At 40.4% G+C, this 6,234-nt stretch overlaps 1 pseudogene; it reads left to right on the forward strand.

Moving 5' to 3' along the window:
• The first annotated feature begins 3,388 nt into the window (after positions 1-3,388).
• On the forward strand, positions 3,389-5,179 carry LOC102493929 (interleukin enhancer-binding factor 3 pseudogene; annotated as a pseudogene).
• The last annotated feature ends 1,055 nt before the right edge of the window (positions 5,180-6,234 follow it).

Here is a 6,234-nt window from a genome sequence, read left to right on the forward strand (position 1 = left end):
TTTTTATTTTTATTTTATTTTATTTTTTGGCAGAGTTTTGTAGATTCCTTGGTGTTTTCCACATAGACAGGAGTTTCATCTGAAAATAGAGATATTTCTATTTTTTCTTTTCAGTCTGTTTGCTTTCATTTCATTTTCTTGCTTTACTGCAGTTGTTAGACCTTTCCATACTGTATTGAATAAGAGTGGTAAGAGTGGAAATCCTTGCCTTGTTTTTATTTTATTTTACTTTATACATTCCATCACTGTATATCACCACAGCTTGTAAAAAGAATTTTCCCAGTGTAAATACACTATGCACCAGTGCAGTTAAAGATATTATCATACATGTTATCATCAATAGACAATCCTCCATTTCTGTGTCCCTTAAATATCTTGTCTCTCTATTTTTTCATTGATTGCCTTCCTCTCACCCTCCCACATGTCCCACTCTCCTCCCACACTGTTTCCACTATCCGCAATAAGTCTTCTATATTTGCCCATTTTCTATCAGATACCAGGGTCTTACTGTTTTTTTCTTTCTTATTTTATTTTGTTTTATTTTTTATTGCTGAGTAGTATTCCATAGTGTGTATGTGCCACACTTTTTCAATCCACTCATCTGCTCATGGACATTTGGGTTGGTTCCATGTCTTAGCAATTGTGAATAATGTTGCGGTAAACATGGATGTACAAGCACTTTTCTGACTGAGCATTTTCCTATCCTTTGGGTAGATATCCAAGAGTAGAATTGCTGTATCATATGGTCGTTCTATATGTAGGTCTTTGAGGAACCTCCATACTGTTCACCACAGTGGCTGTACTAATTTACATTCCCATCAACAGTGTAGGAGAGTTCCCTTTTCACCACAGCCTTGCCAGCACTTACCATTGTTTACTTTTTTTATTTTATCCATTGAGACTGGGGTTATGTGGTTTTTCATTGTGGTTTTAATTTGCATCTCCCTTATGATGAGAGATGTTGAACATTTTTTCATATACTTTTTGGTTGTTCATATGTCTTCCTTAGAAAGATGTCTGTTCAGCTCATTTTCCCATCACTTTTTTACGGATAAACTGCTTGAGCACCCTGTATATTCTGGTTATCAGTCCCTTATCTGAGGCATAGTTTGCAAATATAGTCTCCCATTCTGAGGTTTGCTGGTTCACTCTAACTATTGTTTCATTTGCTGAGTAGCTTTCTAACCTGAGGTAATCCCATTTGTCTGTTTTTGAGATTATTGTCTGTTCTTTAAGGGTCTTACTTAAGAAATTTTTGCTGGCTCCGATGTCTCCAAGCATTTCCCCTGGGTTATCCACCAGTCGTTTTGTAGTTTGGGATTTTAGGTTTAGATCTTTGATCCGTTTTGAGCTGATTTTTGTTAGTGGTGAGAAACAGGGGTCCAGTTTCATCTTTCTGCAAGTGGATACCCAGTTTTTTAGTACTGGGGAGAAAACAGTCTTTTATCTTTAATAGACTATTAGCTATAGTTTTTTTCTGTAGATTTTCATTATCAATCTGAGAAGTTTCTTTCCATTTCTAATTTGCTGACAAATTATCATAAATGAGTATTGAATTTTATTATATATTTTTCTTCAGTGACTGATATAATCATCTTCTTTTACTTTCTTATCCTGTTTATATGGTAGATTACATTTATTAATTTTCAAAAGTAAACCAACCTTACATTCCCGAAATAAATCTCACTTGTTTTGGTTTTAATTCTTTTTAAGTATTGCTGGTTGTTTCAATTTGTTAATAGGTTGCTGAGGATTTTTGACCCTTAAGTTTCCAAGAAATTTTTGTTTATATCCTCTCAAGAGATTTTTTTCTGTAGTTTTCTACATCTACTTTTAAAGCACCAAGAAACTCTTAGAGGACTATTTCCACAGCTGCATTCTAAAAATTTGCCTTGTGTTTTAAGAATGCAGATTCTAGGACAGTTTAACTTGTTAAACCTATTAGCTTCTATCTCAACCTCCCACACCACTACCAGCAATAGAAAACTTAGTTTCCATTTGGAAATCTCAGCCATGAGTATACATTAACCTTCTCTATCTGGTTCTTTACTTTTTCTGATGGTTTGATACATTCTAAGGAAAGGAATTACAGACTTAAAAAGACAGTGTTTTTATCTTCTCTCATCAGCAGTACTGTTTTTATATTTGTATTTGTGGCAACAATTACAGCTTGCATTTTTACATCTAAAAATTAAATGGATTTAAAATATAATCAAGTAGTGAGGATCAGGTGGTGGTGTGGTGATTAAGGTGCTAGATTCCCACATAGCTGACTGTGGTTCAAGTCCCACATCTGGTGGCTAGAAAATCACATCAGGTGCATATGCATGCATTCCCAAAATTCCAGGCAGAAAATGGAGGAGAGGGGATTATGGTGTGGACATTCCCTCTGGGGAGTAATTTCTCACTTTCTGTCTGTCTGTCTCTCTCGGTAAACATACACACCCTATGGGAAAAAATATATATTTATATATCTATTTATACACACACACATATGTGTGTATATATAAAATCAAGCAATGAAATATGATTACATAATGATAAAATTATTTTCTGCATTACTCAATTTATTCTATGTTTTCCCTGATATTAATAGTATCTTATCTATCACATAAGACACTATAAAATTATCACTTTCTCCAAATAGACATAAGACACTATAAAATTATCACTTGCTCCAAATAGATATTGACTTAATCTGGTCCATTTCTGCTGCTATTATAACTTCAAGATAAAAGCAGTTCCTTTATTTTATATTTATTTATATACAATTCCAGAAGGCTTTGGATATGTGCTTGCACAAATTAAGAATAGTGTCTTCTGAAAGTTTTCTTCTATATTTTCAGAGTTTTATGTTTATGTTATTTTATACACATTATTTATAACACTTTTTCATGTTTGTTTTTTCAGGGGTTCAATAATCCTCAAATTATTTTGTAACTGTGCTCACCAGAAAACAATCATAGAACTTAAAGGTTGTAAAACAAGAGATAGATCCATCTGAATAAAGTGAGATCTCAGACCCAGACTGGTTAAGTACCTTGATTGAGGTTGAACTGAGGGTCAGCTTCAGAATACTAACTAGATACTAAATCTCTCATTTGTCAGAACAGGGTAAAAGTTGTTGCCTACACTCCCACCTTAGCAAATTGTAGGCTGCTGCTCCTACTGCTCTTTTCACCATTGCAGTTGGACGTGGTAGCCCTGTGTGCACCATGTGGCTTTTGTGAGGAGACCCCAGAGGGCTGTGGCAAGAGGGTGGTGGAGGTTGTAGGGAAGGGGATGCTGACAAGATAGTTTAAGTATTGATAACACTGAGGAAATCTGTCACAATTTGAAAAGATAAGCAAAAGTTTGATTTCCAGACACTACAGAAAAAGAAGTAAAAATGCATCTAATGTGGATTTTTGGGAATGATGACCTCCATCTGATGGCAAACATGTCTTGGTTTACTAGATACCAAGAGGAGCTGGAGGCAGTGTAGAACATGGTGTCCACACTGAGTGTGCACTCAAGGCTGTGTTCAACTGGCTAGATGAGCAGAAGGGTAGCAGAGGGCATGCCGAGGCAGGCAACATAGACATGCCCCTCCTCCTCCATAAGAGCAAAGAAGGGGCCAGGGATAGAAGATGGAGTACATGACCCTGTCGGGTGTGATCTGGGTTAGGCTTGTGGCAAAGGTCCTTCTGCTCAAGGGGGATCTGGAGCTGATGCTGCTGTGTAAGGAGAAACTCATGATCCACCTCCTGGACAAGGTGGCAAATAACCTGGCCATTAGGCTCACTGCTATAACAGAAAACAAGTATGAAATACTCCAGTCTGTTGATGCTGCGATTGTGATAAAAAACACAAAGGAGCCTCCATTGTCCCTGACCATCCACCTGACATTCCCTGTTGTCAGAGAAGAAATGAATAAAGTATTAACTAGAGAAACGCTATCAGTCAACAACCCCCCAGATGTTCTCAGGCTGAAATGCCTTGCTGCCTTGGCATCCCCTGGCACACCAGCTGGTTCTAGGCCAGAGCCAACAGGCTGAAGTCATGTGTCATTGTCATCCAGATCCTGTGCACCTGGGTGCCTACCTGGGAGCCCTTCAGAGTCTGGCCTTTCAAGCTCCTGTATGAGAAGTCTGTTGGCACGGCCAACAGACCATGGGTGCCCACACTCACACAGAGTGTACCACATGCTCTGTGTCTTGCCACTTTTTGCCAACTCCACAAAGTCCTGGGCATGGACCATCTACCTTCCAAGATGCCCAGGAAATGAAAAGAGAACTCAGTGGACTATACCACTCAAATTCCGCCTAGTACCACGCACACCATTATGCCCAGGAAACACTTGACAGAGGAGGATGGGAACCAGTCTTCCAGCAAGAAGAAGAAGATTAAAAGGAAAGAGGAGAAAGCTGAGCACTCCCAAGTCATGAATGTCCTGATGAGACTGAACCAGCTGAAGCCCGGGGCTTCAGTACAAACTTGTCTCCCAGAGGAGTTCCATTCATACCTCCATCTTCACTTTGTCTGTGGAAGTGGATGGCAATTATTTCCAGGCCTCCAGGCTGTCCAAGAAAACTGCCAAGCTGTATGTGACCATTAAGTTGTTGCAGGATTTGGGCTTGCTGAGGAGTGCTGAGAGCAGAGACTCCAGAAAGGAGGAGAACTCTGCTGAAGAATACAAGTTGAAGCTGGTGCTGGCCTCTTCCCCCATGGTGGAAGCCATCTCCGACTCCAGTGGCTGCCTTCCTCTCAGATGCCAGCACTTTGTAATAGAGGTCGAGGGCAGAAGTTTCAAGGTGCTCCTTCCAACAAAAAGGTGGCCAAGGTGTATGCTGCCCTGGCTATACTAGAAAAGCTGTTGTCAGATACCACTTTTGCCCTGGACATTAACAAAAAAGATGAGAGCCCCAGTGCTCATCAAAGGGAGCCTCAAGTTTGCTGCTAAGCCACACAACCCTGGTTTTGGTATGGGTGACCTCATGCACAATTAAGTGCCTCCCCCTAACCTTTGAGGGGAGAGAAGAGGAGCCTACTTCTGCTGTTCAGGACGAGGGTGAGGATTTGGTAGTGCCAACCACAGAGGCTACATGAATGCTGGCACCTGCTACATGGCAGCAACTCAACCATGGCCAGCTTTAGTGACTTTTTCACAGACTGCTGTCATGGTTTTGGGTCTTCTTAGAGCATCTAAAAATATTGTATGCAAAATCAGCTTTTTCCTCCAGTTTCCTCCAACCCCCAAACCCAAAGTGTCTGGGTCCCTGGGTTTCACTGGGTCTCTCAACCATGGCTTTTCACTGTAGCTTGTCTGAAACTCTTCGCTTACAGAATTTAAGACAATGGCAGTTTTTTTTTTTTTGAGAGGTTTTTGCTATAGGGCGTGTGCACTCGCCAGACAGACAGAGAGAGACAAAGAGACAGAAAGCGAGAAATCACCCCCCAGGGGGGATGGTCACGCCACAATCCCTTCTCCTCCATTCTCCTCTTGGGATCTTGGGCACGCACACGTGCCTGGCGTGAGTTTTAAGCCACCAGGTCCAGGACGCGAACCGCCATCGATCACATCAGAGTCCAGCGACATAGCCATTATGCTAACTGCTGGTCCCAAGACAATGGCAGTTTTTAATCATGATTTTCCCTTCAACTTGGTCCTGTTAAAGTTCACACTAAGTAGAAAACATTTTATTCAGAGAATGTATTTTGGTTCAGGACTGCACAGAATTTTAGAACTAGTGCTGTTTGGCATCAAGGCAAAAGCCCACCTTTGCTTTTTATGGAAAGCATTCTTTTATTTAATGAGACAGATAATAATGCATTTTAATCTACCATCTACATTTGTTTTAATTTACATCAGGTTTTTAATGAGGCTTTTATTTATTTATTTATTTTTGAGGTTTTTGCTATAGGATGGGTGCGCTCGCCAGAAAGACAGAGAGAGACAGAGAGACAGAAAGTGAGAAATCCCCCCAGCCCCCAGGGGGGATGGCCATGCCGCCATCCCTTCTCCCAGGACCTTGGGCACATACACACATGTGTCCAGCATGAGTTTAAGTCACCGGATCTGGGACTCAAACCATGGTCGATTACATGAGAGTCCAGTGACATAACCATTCTGCCAACTGCTGGTCCCTTTGTATGAGATTTTTAAAAATTATTTATTTTACACTCATTCACTGTATATCATTGCAGCATAAAAAATGAGTTTTTCCACCCAGAATACACTGTATATTGGCTCAA

The sequence above is a fragment of the Tupaia chinensis genome, unplaced genomic scaffold, assembly GCF_000334495.1.
Source record: "Tupaia chinensis unplaced genomic scaffold, TupChi_1.0 Scaffold000248_1, whole genome shotgun sequence".
Classification (NCBI taxonomy): domain Eukaryota; kingdom Metazoa; phylum Chordata; class Mammalia; order Scandentia; family Tupaiidae; genus Tupaia; species Tupaia belangeri.